At 43.3% G+C, this 20,143-nt stretch overlaps 1 long non-coding RNA gene across 4 annotated transcripts in view; it reads left to right on the forward strand.

Annotated features, from left to right (window-relative positions):
- Positions 1 to 20,143, forward strand: part of LOC144691725 (uncharacterized) — a 73,679-nt gene that overhangs the window by 34,763 nt on the left and 18,773 nt on the right. Inside the window, exon 3 of one of the 4 annotated variants that reach the window (XR_013579195.1) lies at positions 14,299 to 14,404. The exons of 2 other annotated variants lie outside the window; for them this stretch is intronic. This is a non-coding gene — a long non-coding RNA (uncharacterized LOC144691725). Of the gene's footprint in view, positions 1 to 13,510; positions 13,710 to 14,298; positions 14,405 to 20,143 lie in introns of those variants that run through there. One more of the 4 variants, XR_013579194.1, reaches the window with a different exon arrangement.

Consider the following 20,143-nt stretch of genomic DNA (forward strand, 5'->3'; position numbering starts at 1 on the left):
GGCAGAGCCGGGCAATGTCATGGAGGTGAAAATGGGGGGTCTGAGGGACGATACGGATATGTGGTAGGGTTCATACATAGCAGCAAGGTTGTGAACAGTATTGTTCAACCTGAGTTGTCAGGGGAACAGATTTGGTGACAGGGGCCAAATACTGTCTTCCCGATATTTATTTGAGGAAATTTCTGCTTATCCAGTGCTGAATGTCTGACAAGCAGTTTTGTCTGACAGTTTAGGGACAATAGAGGGGTGAAGAGATGTCATGGTGATGGAGCTTGGCATCATCAGCATGCACGTGAAAACTGACACTAGGACCTGGATTTTCGCTCCCAAGGCGGGTGAGCAGAGTTGGGAAATTTTCCAGCTTGCTGCACTCACCTCAGGAAAAAGTGCCTCGAATGGCAGGATTTTCATTCTGGGGGTAGCGGGTGCATGCTGGAATTGGGCCTGCCACTCCCAGTTGCAAATCGGAGGCAGCTGCTGGGGCTGCCAAGTGCTGAAGCAGGCTAGTTAAAAGGCCTTGCCTGTGTTCTCTGCGACTTTGACCCACTTGTGTTGTTCAATGTTAGGCCCTCTAACCCTCACCCCTCCCATTCTCTCAGCCCCCACTCACTGCCCCTGTCTATCCATGCCAACTCATGCCAAACCATGCCCTCACCCACCCCCAATTGCCCCTCAACCCTCCTGGGCAACCCATAATCATCCCCATGGCCTCTCTCAGCCCTATGCCAATCTATGCCCCCCACACAACCCCATGGTCCCTTATAGTTCCCATGCCAACTTAGTGCCAACCCATGACCCCCACATTTGCCCTTACACCACACATGCCAACTCACCCAGTATCCACCATGGGCAGGCCTCAGGTGCCATGCTGAGATGAAATAAAATAGTGGTCTGAATATTTATTACAGGCTTAAAAAAATACTCTCATTCTTAAAAGACCATTCAATACATTTAAATCCCCTCAAGTACTTAATCCCTTATAAAAACAAGCATTTGTATTCATAACTCCACATCAAAGATAGCTAAACATTTAATAAGAATTGGAGCCGTCAATCAAAGTGTGAATTTACAGTCCCCCATCCCCACTGTAACAATGACAGGTTATGGAAGCAGTCAAGCATTAATGTCAACAAACAGCCACTGAATCTGCAAGATTGGATTTTTTTCAACTAACAAATACAAGCAGGCTGTTTTCTTTAAATTTAAAGGGAAGGGGTTTTAAATAACTTGACAGCTTGACAGTTCCACAGACCTTATCTACCCATTACGAGCATTTACATTGACTCTAAAAAATCATTACATACCGCTGGATAAGGCCGTCACTCTAGTGAAAATTGCATCTGTTTGAACTCAGCAAACAGTTCCGCCTTTCCCTACTGTCGAAAATAGGTTCTGTTGGAAATAGGGACGGGACTTCTGGATCCGGGTCCCAGTGCCATTTCGGTTAAGCCATAGAATCTCCATGCCTCTGCAAAAATCCAGGCCTATGCTTTTTGGATAATGTCACCAAGAGGCTGCATAAAGTTGAGAAATAAGAGCGGGCCAAGCATAGATTCTCAGGGGACACCAGAGGTAACGGTACAGGAAGAGAGGTACAGTTGATCCTCTGGCTACAACTTAATAGATAAGAATGGAACCAGCTGAGTACAGTCCCACCCAGCTGGACAACAATGGAGATGTGTTGGTTAAGGATCGTGTAATCAACTGTGTTGAAGCCTGCAGGGAGGTCGAAGAGGACGAGGGGGAAAGTTTATCTTTGTCATTTAGAATGTCATTTGTGACTTTTGTAAGAGCTGTTTTGGTACAGTGGCTGGGGTGGAAACCTAATTGGAGGGATTCAAACATGAAATTTGGTCTTGAAATTACACTGTAAGAAACTTGCAGGCACATCACTAATACATTAGGATGAAGTTCCTTTCCATTACTTTAGCAGAGGTATTAAGCCGTTTATTTAAAATGGCACAAAGAGGAATTTCAAATGAAGATGTTAAGCATTTACCACCAACGTACCACAAAATTTCAATGCTCTCAGATTAAAATGACTGCCACAATTTCTGACTTGTATCATAGATTAATTTATACATCAATTAATTCAGACACTGGGCAGAATGAAGTGCCATACTTCATATTACAAGTTTAATTTCTGAAATCTATTTCCACCACTGAAACAACACCCTATATCATTCCCACCACTCATGAAACCAGGCCATTATCACTCACAAGCTGAGCTGCTATAAAATTCTCCTCGTCAGCTTCTGAGTTTCATTATGTATACATACAACTTATTTAACTCTGCCCCGCTTACATCCTATTCATACCCTCCATTGTCTCCCATTGCCCAATTATTTAGCAACCACTCTTTTAATAAGTTTATAGAATGTGGGCATCGCTGGCAAGGCCAGAGATTTATTACCTATCACAATTGCCCTTGAGAAGGTGGTGGTGAGCTGCCTCTTGATTCACTCCAGTCTGAGTGATGAAAGCAGTCCAAAGATGCCTTTGTCTTTGACTAATGCTTGGTGTCCATTCCATTGTTGTGAAACACTTTGGGACATTTTACAAGATTCAGTAACAAAAGTTAATTCAAGTTGCTGTTGCTGTTAAGAACATCGCAAAATAAATACTGAGCTTACCTTCAGGGAACACACAGAGGACAAAATATTTAATATTATCAAGATTTTGGATGTAATGTACTCCATATCATTCCTAATCGCATTGGCAGTTAATATGTGAAACAATTCAATATTTAAAAAAAGTGAGAGTCAATTCCCTAACTATCGACTCCATCTCTCTCCCTGGCAACAGCCTAAGATTAAGCCAGTCAGTTTGCAACCTTGGTGTCACATTTGATCCTGAGATGAGTTTCTGACCTCATATTCATTTCTAAGACTATCTATTTCCACTTCCATAGCATCGCTCAACTTCTCCACTGTTGTAGCTTATCTGCTGCTGAAACCCTCATCCATCTTTGTTACTGCAGGACAGGACTATTCCAATGGTCTCCTGGCTGGCCTCCACATCCTACCCTTTGAAATCTTAAGGTTATCCAAAACTCTGCTGCCCTGGTCTTAACTCTCAGCAAATCACATTCCCCTCTCACTCCTGTGCTTGCTGGCCTATATTCGGCTCCCAGCTAAGCAATGTCTTGATTTTAAAATTCTCATCCTTGTTTTCAAATCCCTCTGTGGCCTTGTCCATCTCTGTAATTTCCTGCACCCCCTCCCAGATACCCATGCTTCTCTAATTCTGGCCTCTTGTGCATTCCCAATCATAATTGCTCCACCATTGGTGGCCTGTGCCTTCATTTGCCAAGGCCCCAAGCTCTAGAACTGCCTCCCTACACAACTCCACCTCTCTACCTCGCCTTTTCTCCTTTATGACACTTCTTAAAACATATGTCTTTGATCAAGCCTTTGGTCATCTGAGCTATTATGTGGCTTGGTGTCATACTGTGTTTTGTAATGCTCCTGTGAAGCACCTTAGGGCATTTAATTAAGTTAAAGGTGCTATATGAATATAAGTTGTTGTTGTTGGGACATAAATCCAGCAATTGTGTCCATATTAATGTTATATAAATACAGGTAAAAAATCTTGACAGCGTTTTAAAGAATGCTATCAATATTCGGGCAGGATTTTGCAGTCATGCCCGCTGCAGGACCAGAAATTCCCGCCAAAGTCAATGGACCTTTTGCTAGTCCGTCAAATTATCTGTCCCACCTGCTAATATTCCCCTGGCAGGCAGGACTGGAAAAATGTGGGCCTATGACTCTAGAAGCATTTGGTTATGCCTCATTAACCCATTGGCTGTCTTTAGGGAGGTAGCTGAATTAATGGATGTGGACCATCCAGTGGATAAGTTAACTCTGCCTGCCAGATAATGGGAATAGAAAAGCAGAATATTTTTAAAGGCATGAAACTTGTAAAGTTGGTGTTCAGAGAGACTTAGATGTACTCGTAAAAGGAACACAGAAAGTTAGCACACAGGTACACCACACAATTGAATTAATTAAGCAATTTAAAGAAGGATATAGATGCATTGGAGGCGGTGCAGCAAAAGTTCATTAGATTGGTCCCTCGGATGAGAGGGTTGTCCTGAGATCAGATGGGTCAAAAGGCCATTTTCCGTTTTATGTTTTGCTGTGAGTAAGGAGCGGGCTGGCAGAGAACTGTCATTCTTATATATTTAGGCTGTTACTGGAATTCTAAAATTGCCTTCCGTTTATCTCCTACCTCTATCCAACTTTTGGAGCTTGTGCCAGCTCAGCTCATTGAGATCGCAGAGATAACTGCAGGAAAAAATATACTTTTTAAACTCCCTAATGATAGTAAACTATGAACGATGTCAATAACACACAAACTAGTGCATTACTGAGGGGATATTCTGAAATACCTGTGATTGTACATGTACGTTTGAAATTAGTACATGTAAAGACATAGGGAAGGCCTTTTTAAAAAAGTTTTCTAGTTTGGTGAAGTTATTCTGATCACCTTCCTCTCTGATTTTGGGTAGAGATAATCTAAAGCACTAGAAATCATTGGAAAAATCAAGTTGCAAATGAAATAATTTTTTTTGACACCTAATTCCTGACAACTCAATAAAATACTTGGAATGAACACATCCAAAATCCAACCCATAACTAATAATATTTAAATGAAGATTTATTTTGAGAAGCCTAAACGAAAGACCACGGCACTTGGGGCAGGATACATTCAAGGAGAGACGACAAAGTAAATAAGGAAATCAATGTCAAATGTGGGATTTCAATACTTGTAGATTACAGCAAGGAAGTTAAGACTCAGGGAGGTACAAAATTCAACAGTTCTGAAGTACTGGGAAAGAGTGAGGTGGAGTAAAAGACCAGTAGTGTTGAAAACTGAACCAGACAACTCAACGACCACCCAGGTATCGTTGTTTCATAGGATTTTAATACACTTCCACATGTGCAAGCATGATGTGACAGCCCAAAATATTGATTTTCACACATAGGAGACACCAGCTGACAACAGAGGGAAATGACAACATTACATGTGGGCTGGTGTGCACTACCATGATGCTCAGTGGCTACAGCAGCTTGACAATTGGGACCAATGCCAATAACAGCACTCCACAATGACACTTGATAACCACCTCACACGCAGCACTTGTGGCAGAACCTGCCTCTTATGGATTGGTCTCTTCAGCCATCAGCAAAAAGTGCACCTTTTGAAACCATCACATTGCCAATTTGCTCTGAAGAAGAGTCATGCGGACTGTTTGTTGGCTGTTTTTTCTCTCCAAGGATGCTGTTAGACCCACCGAGTTTTTCCAGAATTTTCTGTTTTTGATTCAGATTTCCAGCACCCGCAGCATTTTGCTTTTACATTGCCGATTTGGATTTGTTGCACAACCATCATCTCATGTAGGTGGGAGGCAGCTGACAAAAACGGTTTTAATCCACTGAGAGAAAAAAGAAAAAACAATCTTCTGGAAATCAACATACTTTCACATGAAGAAATAAATTAAAAATGATTGGCTGCTCCAGATCAACAGTGAAAATGATCTATTACTGGTCTGAGAAAGAATAATTCAAATTCCCAAAAGATGCGCTTCAAAGAAATTACCCAAATGACATGTCATATTTGAACAGTCTGCTCATCCTAACTTGTTCCTGCCAGAATAGGGATGCAAACATACCTTTCAGTAACCTGGGGTCACCTCAATTCTTTGTACGAATAGTTTTTGAATGACTTAAGTTGGATGCATAACTGTCTAGTTCTTGTTGCATCTGTCAGACAACCTGGATCTTTCTCAGGTGGTGACTTTAATAACAAAAATCTCAAAACCAACATTTTTTTTTGTAGAAAGGTCACTTAACAGCCATAATTCTAATCACATCATTCTGCTCAACAGTTTTAATCCTGGCTGCCTCCAGAGACTCATTACTCTCCCACATTGCACTCCAGATGTTGTTTTGCTCCATTATTTGCAATTGCAGTTGGACATTTATTTAATCTAGTTTCATATTAAATCAGCTTAAACCTCCTTATCAGTTAAGGAATGTGTTCAGTCAGATTACATCATGTTTTCTAAGATTTGAGGGAAGTAATCTGGCAGAGCAGCAACCTCACCACCAGGATTTGTTGGAAACTGTTCAATACAATTTGTATTTATTAGAGCAAAGTTTTGGTTACTATGCATTCAGACGCAACCTTGGCCAACCTGGCACCAGAGCTGTCAGCTACTTTGTTTACAGACTCTTAAACAGAGCATTAGGGAAATTTAAATTTGTTGAAAGCCTGCACTCATTGGAGTTTAGAAGAATGAGAGGTGACCTTATTGAAACATAAGATTCTTAGGGGGCTTGACAGGGTAGATGTGAGAGGTTGTTTCCCCTTGTGGGAGAGTCGAGGACCAGAGGGCATAATCTCAGAGTAAGGGGTCACCCATTTAAGACAGAGATGAGGAGGAATTTCTTCTCTCAGAGGGTAGTGAATCTGTGGCAGTCTTTACCGCAGAGGGCTGTAGAGGCTGGGTCGTTAAGTATATTCAAGGCTGAGATAGACATATTTTTAATCAGTAAGGGAATCAAGGATTATGGGGAAAAGGCAGGAAAGTGGAGTTGAGGATTATCAGGTCAGCCATGATTTCATTGAATGGCGGAGCAGACTCGGTGGGCCCAATGGCCTACTTCTGCTCCTACGTCTTATGGTCTTATGAAAAGTTTATATAATGAACTTACAACTTGTTATGTCATTTGGAGCCATTTTGGGCTCAGGTAGCTGTGGGCACAACTTAGAACTAATCTTTCAATTGTTTTAAATTTGATTTAGGTTTCATAAAGTGTCAGAAAACCACACCAAAAGGGCAGGTGAATGTTCCATAATGTTACCATAGATTTATATCTCCACTCACTCTCAATATCGTAACAAAATTCCATGAAATTTGCTTTCATCTTGGGAAGCAATACAACTGATCCCAATAGGCCACATCAGAGTTAAATCAGTCAGAACACCCAAATGATTTCTGCCCAAAGTCTGCTGCTGTGGACAGTGTGTGAGAACAGGATGTGCTTTGAATTGGCTGTCATGTCCCCCACAGCAGAGTGGTCTGGCAGACTTACTGTCTTCTCCTTCTTAGGCAGTCCCTCGGGTTCAGGGATGGCTTGGTTTGATGGGTTTTGAGATGGTTGATAAGTTCAATGTGTAATCTGAGGACTCTGCCACATGCAGGGCAGGTGGTTCTTGGAGAGTGAAGTAGGTGAGTTGCTTAGAGGTTTCTGAGCTCCCTCCAACACCTCGACTTTGCCTCTGTGTGTTTCTGACTCGATGTGTTCCTGAGTAAACCTTCTCCGTTTTGGTTGGTCATTGGCCAGGGACTCCCATGAGTCAGCGGTTATGTTTGACCTCTTCAAAGATGCTTTGAGGACATCCCTAAAGCATTTCTGCTGTCTTCTTGGGAGCTTCCTGCCATGACCAAGTTCTGAGTAGAGTGGTTGCTTCAAGTGTCCAGTGTCATGCGTACAAATGACCTGTCTTCCCAGCAGAGCTGGTTCTGAGTGATTAGCACCTTGATGTTGGGCGAGTTAGCTTGGGAGAGGATGCTGCTGTAGGACCACCTTTCTTGTCACCAGATTTGGAGGATCTTGCGAAGACACCCCCGGTGGTACTTCTCTAGTGCAATGAGGTATCTGCCGTAAGTAGTCCAAATCCCTAAGCATATAGGAACATGGGGATCATTGCTGCCCGGTAATCCATGACCTTAGTCTTGGGTTTGAGACCCTGCTCCTCAAATACGTCTTTCCTCAGTTGGCCAAAGGCTGAGCTGGCACATTGGAGCTGATGATGAATTTCACCGTCTTTGTCTGCTTTCATCCAGAAGAGGCCCCCAAGATATGAAAAATGGTCCACAATTTTTGAGAATCTTGCCATTGATTTCAATCGATGGTGGGAGCTGGTTGGAACAGGATCTTAGTTTGCTGGGTGTTTAGTGAAAGGCCCATTTTCTCATATACTCCGGAGAAGGAGTCGACAATGACTTGGAGTTCAGTTTCTGAGTGAGTGCACACACAAGCATCAGATCTAGGTAAGGTATCAGAGGGAAGTTACAACCTGCAGAACCCTAGAGATGTTCCAACTTTTGTGAAGTTATCACAGGAGATGCAACTTCGAAGTAAAATTGAGCCGTACTGGTGATCTGGTGAGAGGGCTCTGAAATCTTGTTTTTTTTTGCTCTGATATGGAATGGGGACTCAAACCTGTCCTGTGTCAAGGGAGGAGTGGTGGAGGGGGCAGCACCTGGAGTGGGGTCTAGTGGCCCTCTTGTGCAGAGATACTCTAAAGGGGGAGGGGGCCTGGGAGTGTGATTAGCTTGTAGTCATAAGGCTATCAATGTTTCAATTTAACAGCCTTATAAGTACAATAAGTGGTATCAGCTCTCAATACAGTTGCTCAGGGAAGATAGTAAAGTACGAGAAAATGGGAATGTTCATGTACAATGTACCTTTCAGAGCCTGATCTTGTATAAAGCTCACAAAATAAATCATTACGCTATCACAGAAGAAAAAAGGAGATGGGAAAGCTTTGCATTTTTCACATCTGGTTCAGTCTCCTGGGGCTGTACAATTAATCAAATAAGCATCACATGGATCTTATAGCTATCAACTGAAGCTTATTAAGGAGGAATGTATAAAAGACTTTGCTATGGCTGGTATGAAAATTTGTAATAAAAATACAAAAATAATCTGTATCTTTTGATGTTCTGGCACAACAGTCTGCTTCCATTGCATGCTTCATCTTAAAATTATAGAAAAGATGTGCACCAAATATTTCTGACTATCTAGCAAATAAAGTTCATGTACAAAAAGTTTTTGGCATGATAGTGAAAATAAAATTATCACCAAATGAACCAGTTTAGAAGTATCTCACCTCAAGAAAAGGTGAATCTGACTTTAAAATTATGCAAATAAAATTGAAGCTGCATATGAGGTCACAAAAATCTGTTAAATCTTGCCATAATACCACCCTGGGAACAAAAGTTAGCAGGGAAAACTATTAGGGGAAAAACAATAATGCCACAAAACTCAAGGGTCAGATTTAATATCCCCTTTATGTTACCATAGTCATGGAAGTTTCAACGGTCCATCATTCAGCCATACCAGTTGGAGGAAGTGTGCTGCCAGAAAGCAGCATTGGGAAAATTAAAGGAGAAAAGCAGATTGCAAGAGTAAAATAAGATTTTACAACTAAGCATTTAAGATAATGACCTGGATTTTCCCAGAATGGGGTGAATCCCGATGTTAAGACCATATGCGTGTTCCAAGCCTGTATGGCCGGTGAGTTGGACCCAATTGCAGTATTCCCAGCAGCTGCCAGGCCCACTGTCCAATTAAGGACAGTAGGCTGGCCCTCCATGCTTTCGGTCCAATCAGAGGACTGGCAGCTTTGGCTCGCCAGCCAGAGATGTGGCTGTTGCTGAGGCTGCAAGGAGGACAAGGGGGACCCCTTGCAGGGATGGTAAAATATTTGTTCTTGTGCCATGGCCAGGCAGGCACGCCTTGGTGATCAGAGGGGAAACACTTCCAGTGGTGGTATCAAGGCCATGAGGTGGCCATTGCTGCAGTGGGCCCCTTCCTCGGGCCATGGAGCCTCCAGATATGATGGCACCCCCTGGCAAGCTGCTGGAAGGCCACGTCATGTAGCGGGTGGCCACCCCCACAATAGGCGGGGGAAGGGAGGAAGAGTACTCCGATGCCAGCAAAATGCCAGTGAGTGAGAAAATTACTGTCAATAGCCCATTAATGATTTAATCTGTCTCCTACCTCTAGTCAGCAGGCAGCCAAGCACTACCATTGGTAAACTGGCCCAGTGGCAGGACTGTGCCTGTGAGCACTCCCAACCTGGCTCCCCAGCATTTTACCAGCAACGCTGTGCCCCCTAGCCTGTCACCCAGGGGGCAGCAAAACCTCACCCATCGTTGGCTACAGCACCAGAACTTCATTTCTGTCTATTTTTTTTTGGACAGATAACATATGGCTTCTAAATAATTCAAAAGCAATTGCTTAGTGACTTTTGTGTTATTGTTAGAAGGATATTATTACCCTTGAAAGGGTACAAGTGAAAACAAGAAAGATGACTGAGATTGTGAGGCATTTAAATTTGAAGAAAGTTTATGTGAAATGTTTAAATGAATTCATTAAAGTTGATCCTGGCAAATTGGTCACTATGACAAAGGTTCAAATGCCAAGAGAAGCAAGTTAAAATTATGGAAGCCGGGAGCTATATTTAAGCATTCATGGGATACAAGCATTGCTGACAAGGTCAACATGTATTGTCCATCCCTAATTAGCCATGAGATGAAGATGATAGAGCTGTGGAATATGTTGCCAGCAAAGACCACTGAAAACAAGAATATAAATGAAATGAAGGGACAGTTACACGAGTGCTTGGGAGAGAAGCAATTGAATGGCCCCATCAAGAATTTTGTCAACAATGAGCAGAGCAGGTTTTGGACCTCTTCTTTTTAAGCAGTCCCTTGGGATCGAGGATCACTTGCTTCCATTCCCATTCCAGGGCTTTTGAGATGACTGATGAGTCCAATGTGCAATCTTCAGACTCTGCCAACATGCGGGGCAGGTGATGCTTGAAGGGTCAGGTAGATGAGTTGTTTGGAGGTTTGTACACTCCCTCTCCAATACCTCAACTTCACATCTGCGTGTTCCTGACCAAGTCTCTTGCTGTGTTCAGTGCCTTCCTGAATGTAGGTGTTGGACCTACCCTGCTCAGGGTTGCTCAGCAGCCTCAGTGGCTGTCAACAGAAACCAAGTTAAAATTTTTTATATACATATTTTAAAAACCATCCCTTGTGGAGTCAGGGGAATCAGGAGTACACTCTTGATTCCACATGAATCCTGATCACACCCCCCTTCTCCCATCCCCAGAGACTTACCTGAAGGCTGCTGCTGGTGAGCCAGGTGGCAAAACATTGATGCCTTCACTTTGGCGGGCTGCCTGTTTAGGTGCAAAGTGCCGGCAGTTCGCGCTGTGTGTGTTGATGAGGCCAAGGACTAATTTCATCAATTGGACATTCAGTCGTCTGAAAACTGGCCCAGACCAAAATCTGCCCTGAGTTTTCAGGTACAGCCATAGTGTCAAGTCAGGGGTAGCTGTTAAACAGAGGCCAAGTACTTCCCTGAAAAGGACAGGGAAAAATTAAAGCAGAGGGAAGGACACTTGTACACCCAGAGGCTGCTGTTGTATATTTTCCAATGATTGTCACAAGCCGACTTCTCCAAGTACTAACTGGCAGAGGTCTGCGAGCAGTTTATCTGTCCCCCTTCACTAGGAATGGTGCATGGTAAGAAAGGGGGACGAACCAGGAAAAAGACAAATTATTGAATTCAGAAGAAAAAAATGTTGTTCGAGAATTCCAATATTTTTGCAATATCATTTCGTATTTATTTTAAGAGACAAAATCACTCCTGTGAAACATATCAAGAAGGGCATTATGGGAGAATTTTACAGGCCGCACTGACATAATTGCAGGGGAAAGCATGTGGCTAGCTCACCACCTTTCTGCCCACCCTGAAGCTGTCACCCATAATACAGTGGACAGATAAGGCATCAGCCCGCCCTTAGGCAAAATGAGGCCCTTAACTGGCCAGTTAAGGGCCTGTTTCTGCCTCTGGCACAACAATACATACAGCTTGGGAAGGCAGAACAAATGAGGCCAACCACGACCTCGGGCCAAAAGGCAGGAAGGGGGGGTACCTCCTTTGGAAGTGTGCCCTGTGTCTATGAGGGGCAAACCCCCAAGATAGTAGCCCACCCCCCAACTTTGTGTGCCCCACAGCCTCTCAAATCTAATCCCCCACTGAACCAAAAAGATGGGACTCACCTGTAAGTCAGCATCCATGGATCTTCTCCTTGACCACTTGTAGTCCCAGAAGTGGTCACTACTGAGTTCTGGCGCTGCTGGGGCTACTCAGCTGCCAGCCAACCAGATGGCTCTCCCTTGAGGGGTGGAAATCCCATTTTCAGCTTGTCAATGCCGCTCCCAGTGTACTATCACTGTGGGGCAGCGCTTTTTAAAGTCAGTCAGTCGGCTCAAGATCAACTTTTCTATCTGGGGGAAGGGTGGGTGGAGATTGCGGGTGAAAGTAATGCATTCCCACCACAACGGCCCCCACCCCCCCACCACCTATTTTCAGCAAAATCACAGACACAAGTATAAAGGATGCATTTCCAGTTTCTTTTAAAGTGCCAGAGAGGAAATCTTCCTCCCTCATTTACACTGGAGATCTTAACAGAAACAAGTGCTCGGAAAATTTCCTCAATAGCTTCAATGCAGGAATGACCTTTCCTTTCACAATTTTTGTGTACTTTTTATGCAAGGAAGTTAGGTCTTTGGTTAACATCTCATTCAAAGGGGTGTGTTTCTAGCAGTGCAATGTGTCTCAATATTGGATTCAGTAAAAATTAAGGTTTACAGATGGGCTCGAATACCTGGCACACAGGCATCTGAAAGGATTGTTATGAAGCAATGGCTCATTCTTATAAACTGGAATCAAAATATTCTAATGGTTCAGTGACATTTGTGCCAGAGATGAGTTGTGCTATAATCAATTCTGACAAGAGAACGCACTCACTGTAAATCTCCATGAGCAATATCAGGGCAACACGTCTGTTTCTGGTTGAACGAAATGTCACTACCCTGGGCCCTACAGGATAATTCTTCAATAAAGGATTATCTAAATAGTCTATTAAGCAAGGAACCTAATGCAATACATAACAGGATAAGTACATGCCTCTGAGGGCTACTTACAGGTTGTGTTAGATAGAGATGCATTTTCAGTCTTACAGAATTTAATAAATTATTCCTGAGGCAGTGTGACTAGTTTACTAATAAATGGATGAACATTGCTACTTAATCAGCATAAACTGTGACAGAACTGCAATAATTAGGAAAGACCTGAAATCATTGTCAGTGCAATTTCTTGCAATTTTCTGACCATTGAAGAAATGAAGCATTTCTTCAATGCTTGATTAAAGGAATTTCTGGGGAATAATTTACAGATTCTAGCAATAATTTTCCTGCAATTATGCTTATTAATCAATCTTTCAGTGTAACCCATTCGCTTATCACAGATTTCATCAAGCAAATGTCTCATGCCCAAAAGTGAATGTAGATTCATTGTTCTGTGACAAACTTTGCAGACAGAAAAATAGAATTAAAGAAATCTCTAAGAAATATTTAAGCACCATATGTGACAGTATTGCTCAATAGGGCTGATTATAGTCTTGATGTTGAGGTACTGAGGCTATTTGTTTTGGGGCACGGCATGTACATGTAGGACAGTTAGCTAATACTGCACTATAATGCAAAGACAACACATTCAAATGAATTTTCCACACAGCCGATATACGTCGCCTAATACACTAGGAATGGCCCAAGGTCAAAGTACGGGTTTGCCACCACTAGCAGGTCTAAAAGGTAGCCCTGAAAGCTGTTCTGTCCCTGAATAAATGGCTGTAAAGGCCTGGTGTGGAACAGTTTCATTTATTGAAGTTGCTTTGAAAAAGCTGCTGGAAAGGATCAATTTTGGTGCTCCTGTTCACCCTTAAATGAACAGCAGCACCATAGCAACTTGGCAGAAATAGTCAATGCTTTTTCATCTATGTACTGAAACTGGGAAGTAAGAAGGAATCTTCCTGGTAATGGGGAAAATTTCAAGGTAGGTTCTGCTTCCGTGACACTTAATTTTACATTGTGGCCTTATAGGCATCTTAACAGGGCTGTGGTTTATGTGCAGAACAGCGTCACAGAGGGATATACAAAGTGCTCTGTCAACTGTTACATTTAATTTCCAAACATGCAGATATGCTCATGTTTTACCGAGGGGTATTGCTGCCTGACAATGTTTACCCCATGGCCCATACAATGTGGCAGGGGACAATCTTTAAGCAAGCTGTCAAGCTCAAAAACCCCACACTCTGGAATTCCCTCTATAAATCCTTCCACCTATTCACCTCCCTCCCCTCTTTTAAGACCCTTTCTAAAACCCACCTTTTTCATTAAGCTTTTAGCCAACCCTCCTATTATCTCCTGCCTTGTTTCTGTGTCCTTTCTTTCTCATGCCTCTGTGAAGTATGTCTGGATTTGTTTTTAGTGTGAAAGGCATTATAAAATAATGCCATTTGCTGTTCTTGCACACTGCATATTCAAGGTTTATATAAAGGTGCTGCTAGCCTGGGAACTTGATTGTGCACATTTTCTCACAGATTCCTCTAGCTAACATATGCCTGTGTTTAATCTGCTCATAGGAGAAGGCCACACAACGCAAGCCAGATTTTCAACAGATGCAGGTGGGAGGTCACCTTAGCTGTGACCATTGACAAGGCGGGAAGTCTGGAGGTGCAGAATGTGGAGGTAATGGAAGGATTGAAGGAGGAGGAAGGAACGTTAGCGTCCTCCATTATGCTCATTCCGTACCTGTTTACCCAACCATCCATGTATTCTCTCATCAACAGGCATGCAATTAAGCACTACAGCCAAGCACACTGGAATGCACAATCATCTAATCTGTTTCAAGTGGTCAATTATCATAATTCTAAAATATGTTCTTTTGTTTCTCAAATAAATGAAGGCATCACCCCAGTGAGGAAAACAAATTAAGGTACTTGACAAAAAGGGGAAGAGTATTCAGAAATCAAAGACTTTATGTGGCCATGTCCAGTTTCTAGTCCCATAGATGACTTGAGAAAGAAAGGGCAGCTTGTGTAAAACCAAGTTCAGAAAGTAGCTAAAAAAAACACAATACGGAGTAACCTAGCCAGGTCTCTGCCTAGCTTGCTCTAATGCCAACTGAAGGTAATATCAAGGTGGAGGTTGTACTTCAAAATACCTTGTAGTCTGACAGAAACAATATAATTAAATTATCACATCATTTTGAGGAGGTTATCACCTAGTGCAAGAGCAATGACTTATTTTCTAATCCATGAGTTTGGGTGTGCATAGAAACCTTAACTATTCCAAATTATTGCTAAAAAAATGTAAAACTTTTTATTTAAATAAATGGTGACAAATTACATGAATAGCAAACACTAAATCAAGCATAAAATCACAACAAAATTAAGCTATGCATCAAAATAAGAGTGATGCACTTTTATGGACAATAATTTATAAACTACATTTGCATCTGATCATAGTGTTTGGCAATGAAAGAAACTAATCAATAATAATCTGTTTCCTATCCTCAGCCATTTTTGGATTCAGCTTCATTTCGACAAATATTTTCCTTTCTTCTTGTCTTCAGTTGTTTGAATTTTCTCCATTGCACAGATCACATCAACTGCAGTTCTTGATCCAGAAACTCTGCTGTACTCTGCTGCAGTTGGTTGACACTGCAGATTTGGCAATTTTGTCAGAAGACAAAATAATCTCTAAATTAGCAATGTTGCATTGTCTTGCAGTTTATGTACTTGATATAATTGTGTGTAAAGCCCTTTCTAAATCCTCATCAAATGGATGAGGAATCCATTCTTATGGGGAGTTGCTGCAAGTTTATGAATCTGTTTCTTGTGGAGATAGGACTATCTCAGATTCCAATAGAACCATGGTATATAGTTCCTTAAAACTGATTTCAGCTCCCGGCTTTGTGGATCCACTGATTTCCGTGGCAAAGTAAATACACTGTTTAATTCTGGACTCTAAAAGCCATAAAATAGCACCGCACTCAAAATAATTTAACAAGAACTTTTACTTATAAGATACCTTAAATGCAGAAAATGATTTTTAGAGCAGTCTTAGAGGAGGAGAGGAAGGTAAGGTGATAGAGGAGCATGGGGATGGAATTTCAGATCATAAGGTCCATGCATGGTTGTCAATGGTGGAGTGAAGGGATGGGAAATGCAAAAGAAATCAGAGTCGGAGGAGCAAATAATTTTTTTTTAGGTCAAGGGGGTGTAAATGCTGGAAGAGATTAGAGAAATGGAACTGACAGACAGATTTAAACACAAGAAGAGTTTTTAATTTGTGTCACAACGGGCCAGAATCTAGGTTAGCAGGGATAGGAGTGATGGGTCAATAGGACTCAGCATGGGATAGGATATGGGCAACAGAGGTTTGGTTCAGCTAAAGTTTACAGGCGGCCAGTCAGGAGAGCAATGGAATAGCTGAGTTTGGAATGATAACGCCATGGATGAGGATTTCAGTGGAAGATGGGTTGAGGTAGGAGCAGATAGATGGGAACACCACCCCTAGAAGATTCCCTCCAAGTCACTCATCATCCTGACTTGGAAATATATCGTCGTTCCTTCAGTGTCGCTGGGTCGAAATCCTGGAACTCCCTTCCTAACAGCACTGTGAGTGTATCCACTTGGACTGCAGCGGTTCAAGAAGGCAGCTCACCACCACCTCCTCAAGGGCAACTAGGGATGGGCAATAAATGCTGGCCCAGCCAGCGAAGCCCACATCCTGTGAATGAATTAAAAAAAAGATATGGGAGATGCCACCAGGTGGAAGTAAGCACACTTTGAAAAGATACGGGGCAAATAGAATACAGACTTCGCAAGCCTGGTTCAACCTAAAATAAGTGGCCAAGGAGGAAGATGAAGTCAATGGAGAAGGTACAGAGCTTGTGGCAGGGGATGATGACTATGACTTTGGTTGGAGTAAACTTTGGCTCGTTCAAGACTAGATGTTTAAGTTTGAATAAGTTCAAGCTGCCAATGAAATCATATGTCTAACAAGTATGGACACGATGAGATGACAGGTAGGGTGGCCAGTGCCAGAGGCTACCAAAACCAGACATGTTTGCGACACGCGTTAGGTGACTTCATCATACATGAGGATTCTTGCCATTGGAAAGACAATGCTGAAGGACTGGTGGGAAAAAGTATTAAAACAACCTGGCTTTTGCATCCACGTCATATTGAGGCTGCTGCAGATGGGGAAAGCAATGAGCATAGGACTCTGCTGATGCCTTATCCAGGTAAGCAGGCTATGGGTCAAAATACCAGATATGAAGCCATCCAGCCCCGAACAGTGTCCAGACTGGCTAAAAACTGTACTGTCCCGTACAAAACTGCATGTCTTGCCACCCTTATGAAAGTGGTCAATCAAATACTCGCTTTAGTTTCAACTTTACTATGTTTCAATTTGGACCTGTTTAGAAATAAAATATTTCCTTTCCTATCCCTGCAGGGATCAGCATTCCAAATGCACATTGGCTTCATGTCTAGGCCTGCTTTGACATTTATGAATTTAAGGTGCTCTGAAAGCAAATCTAAACTTCATTTGGAACTAAATGTAACTTAAAAACCAATGTTAGAAGTACATAGCTTATACATTTTGAATTCAGTGATTTGCACTCACAATGATTACTCATGCAAATATCACAGTGCTTCATTCGCTGATAATTGACTCACATGAGGTGAGGTGATTGAAAAGGCTGCATGACTTCAGCTCTGGGTTGATGACTAGTCAGGCTCGAGGGAACTTAACAGGGCCAGTTCAACAATCCAATATTTGAGTCCTATTGACAATTTTTTCAACTGAAGCCAAAAATATGTCAACAGCATGTGTCAGCAAGATTCACAGGCCTGAACTTCACGCCATACTTTATCAGCTAGCTGACAGCAAAGATAATGAGTAACACCTCCAGCATTGACAGCTGCACTTCGAGCTTTTGGTGCTTGCAGAAAGTTCCTTTGATTTCTGGGAGTTCATTTTTATCCACTAAATTACTCTGCTTGTAATAATTTCTAGTCTGGATTTGACATTAAATTAATTTGGATAAGAGTGGTCGAGGCAGCAAGGCCATTTGTCACAGGCAGATTAATGAGTAAAATATCCTCTATTAGCAAGTAGTTGCCAGTGATCCCTTACATGGAGAGATCTCAATTACAGCCAATTGGAGAGGCAAGGCAGAGCACAAGAGGGAGGGAAGAATAATAGAGTTCAAATCAACACAGGTTACTCGGAGCCATAAGTGCAGGGAAAGTCCAATGCCCAGCTATAAAGGGACACTGACAGAAATGTTGAGTATTCTGCTGTTGTTGGAATGCATCACTAAGGTGAGGGGTGGCACTTTTCCCTGTCACTGTGATGTGCACCTGAATCTGATTGATCTTCTAGCCTAAGATTCATTTATATATTGGAGGTGGGCTCCCCAGCCTGCGCTGGGACAGTGGTGCTGCATTTAAGATGGAATTTTGCTCTATGCTGCTGGCAACAGGACCCAAATATTTTGACAAACATTTTGGATTTACTCTTTGGCCTGTAATATTACCCATCTCCACCTGTCAGCTCATCTGCTGCTTAACCCTCATACACATTTTTATTACCTCCAGGCTTGATAATTTCAAAATTCTCCTTGCTGGCTAACCCACACGCCTCTCTCTTTCATCCTGCAGGAGGACTACATCAGGAGCATGGAGCCTGGTGACCTAGCTGTGTGCCTCGTGGCTTACAGAGAGTGAAGACAACGGAGAAGAGAGCAACAGAGGTGCCTGGCTGTGCAGAGGGAGGAGCAGCACCCTCAGGAAGAGCAGGCGGCTGGGGCTCCTGCACAGACTGCTGAAGGGCCACAGCGAGCTGTCATTGGTTGGCACCTAGGTAGACCGGGGTCGCGAGACACCACCTTTCATTCCTGCAAACAACCGAGAATGAGTGTCGCTGAAGACTGCGCATGTCTAGAGAACTGGTTGGTCGCGTTGCTAGCTACTGCAGGATTTGGCGCCACAGGAAAAGGAGGACATCCACACCAGTGGTCCTTTCAGGGGTCCACATGACCCCTGTGGAATATCACAAGCTTCCAATAACAAATGCATCCATGAGGTCACTGATGCCATTTATGAGAGGGCAAACAACTTTGTGCTTTTCGCCCGGGACCAAGAGGACCAGGATGTAGAGCGATTGGATTTGCCCAGTCCTCAGGTTTCCCACAGGTGCACATTGCAATCGACTGCACTCACGTGGCGTACAGACCTCTATTGCAAAAAGGGGTCAACTATGTCAACTGCAGAAACGCATCCTTCGGGTCTTCATGTGGTTTCCAGCGAGTGTCCACGACTCCTACATCAGAGTTGATCACAGATCTCTGAAGTCTTCGAGGGTCCACAGAGGCTGCAGGGTTGGCTCCTAAGGTGCAAGGGCAACCCCAAAGGACATGGCTGATGACATCTAAGCGACAGCCTCAGACTGCTGCAGAGCGAAGGTATAACGAGGCTCATGCTGCAACTCACAACCAGGTGGAGCAAACCATCGGGATGCTGAAAATGAGATTCCAGTGGCTGGACCGGTCTGGTGGAGCCTTGCAATACAGTCCACAGAGGGGGTCACACATCATCGTCACCTGCTGCTCCCTTTACAACCTGGTGCTGCAACGAAGAGAGGAGCTGGCTGAGGAGGAAATGCAGGAACTGGAGGTCTCCTCCGATGAGGAGGACGTCGATGGTGATGAGGGTGGGGAGGTCCTCGAAGGCGACCATGGTGTTGATGAGGCCCTCGCACTGGCTAGACGAGGCAGGCGCGCTTGGGAGGTCCTCCTAGCTGCTAGATTTCTGGAAGACGATGACAACATGCAGTGAGGAGACACCATAAATCCTCACATTGCATCTGTGAACATTTGACTCCAGTCTGGCTAATGGCAACGCACATACCCTCTGTGAGAATGCTCCTGTCAGGGAGATGCAGTGGAGGCCTTAATAGTCGCTCGATTGCAGGAGGATGATGACAACATGCAGTGAGGACACTCCACAGATCTTCACATAACCTCTGAGAATGTCTGACTCCTGTCTGGCTGAGGGCAGCTCACTTGCGCTCTATAATCAGGGTCATATCATAGAGATGTAGCAGTGAACCGGCTGCCTCCACTTCCGCTGTGGATGCCCGGGGAGCACCAAGCGGCAGAATTATGGAAGTTAAAAAGATATAGCTGCATAGCCTGGGCACAGTTGTTAATCACATGTATATAACGTTCACTATTGTAAATGATGACCTTGGCGGGTGTCATCTGGAGGCTGAGACCTGGATTCCGCGGTCTACTTTCAGGGTCCTGCTGTATGTCAGTGACGCCCTCCTCGGCCTGTGGAGCTGGTGCTGTAGCCTCGGGATCAGAAAGTGCTCACCAGATTGTGATCCCGAGGCTACTCTAAAGCTAGGTCC

Source organism: Cetorhinus maximus, chromosome 16 (assembly GCF_964194155.1).
Source record: "Cetorhinus maximus chromosome 16, sCetMax3.hap1.1, whole genome shotgun sequence".
Taxonomy (NCBI): Eukaryota; Metazoa; Chordata; class Chondrichthyes; order Lamniformes; family Cetorhinidae; genus Cetorhinus; species Cetorhinus maximus.